Consider the following 1,576-nt stretch of genomic DNA (forward strand, 5'->3'; position numbering starts at 1 on the left):
AGCCAACATCATAAACACCTGAGCTCCGTTCTTCAACAACTTCTCCATTTCATTGGCAGATGTATTTTTAGCCTCATAAATGGGTTTACTGGTTTCTATAGGTTCGCTAAACACTACGGTCTTACTAAAATAGTTCAACAAAACATGATTTTTAGATAAACAGTCCATCCCTAAAATGATATCTAACTGGGATAAGGGTAGACATATTAGGTCCACAAAAAATACTCGGCTTTCTAAAGTTATCGGACATTGGGAACACACCGTTGACACAATGACCGGTTCACTAGTGGGTGTGGTTACAAGCAAATCGTAAGGTAACGACACAACAGGTAAAGCTAAACGGTTGACAACATCAATAGCAATAAAGGAATGGGTCGCACCCGAATCAAACAGTACAGATAAATGAATCTCTTTAACGTTGCAGGTACCTTATCTTCGTTAGCCCCGACCTCTGCTCCGCTCATCGTGAACACTCTGCCCTGAGCCTTGGGTCGTGCCGCCTGCACTGAGTTCACTGCTTCCCTTTTTAGCTTCGGGCATGAAGACTTATAGTGCCCTACCTCATTGCAATGAAAACAAGTCACACAGACGTTACCAGCGTGCCTTCTCTTGCACTTGGGACACACTGGCATCGCAGACTGATTGTAGTTCCCGACCGATGAACTCATCCGGCTATTGTTGTTGTTGTTGTGGCTATTGTTGTGGTTATTGCTGCTGTTATTGTTGTTTCCTGGTCTGAAGCATCTTTTGTTATAAGGCTGAAAGCTCCTCTGACGACTTCCTGAAGATGACACAGTAGACCTTTGATTACGGTTGAAGGGTCTTCCCCTTCCGAATCCCTATCCACCACTCCTCTGTGGACTGACCAATGTTGGAGGTGATATCACACTTCTCAGTGTCGCATTCCTCGCTCTGACGCTCTCTTCGTAGAGCTTGCACTTGTTGACCAGAGTTGCGAAGTCTGGTATCTGCTGGCGAACAAACATCACCTTCAGGTCGGGCTTAAGTCCATCCTCGAACTTAGCACACTTCGACCTCTCATTCCCAATCTCATTGTAATGTGGGGCATACCTCGCCAATTCCTCGAACTTGGCGGCATACTCTCCCACCGACAAACTCCCCTGTTGAAGCTTCAGGAATTCCATTTCCTTCTTCGTCTTCATATCAGCAGGGAAATACTTCTGCAGAAACTTGTCCTTGAATGTGGTCCAGCTGACCACCTGGTGCTCATGCACCATTTGCCTCCTGGTGAACTCCCACCAGTTATCTGCTTCCTTACTCAGCATGTAAGTAGCATAGGTAACCTTCTGTTCAATGATACACATGAGTGCCCGAAATATTTTCTCCAGCTCTAGGATCCACTCATTTGCAGCCTCAGGTGCAAATCCTCCTTCAAATCTTGGGGGTTGACGACGACAGAACTCGTCCAACCCCTTATACTGAGTCGACCCTTGAGACGACTGAGCCTGATGTTGTTGCTGATTCAGCTGGTGTAAATTAGCATTTACACCTTAGATTGCCGCGGTCATCGTCGCCATGAAGTCCAGGTTTGCGGTTCCTCTTCCAGCCATCTTAT

Source organism: Lupinus angustifolius, chromosome LG01, assembly GCF_001865875.1.
Source record: "Lupinus angustifolius cultivar Tanjil chromosome LG01, LupAngTanjil_v1.0, whole genome shotgun sequence".
Classification (NCBI taxonomy): Eukaryota; Viridiplantae; Streptophyta; class Magnoliopsida; order Fabales; family Fabaceae; genus Lupinus; species Lupinus angustifolius.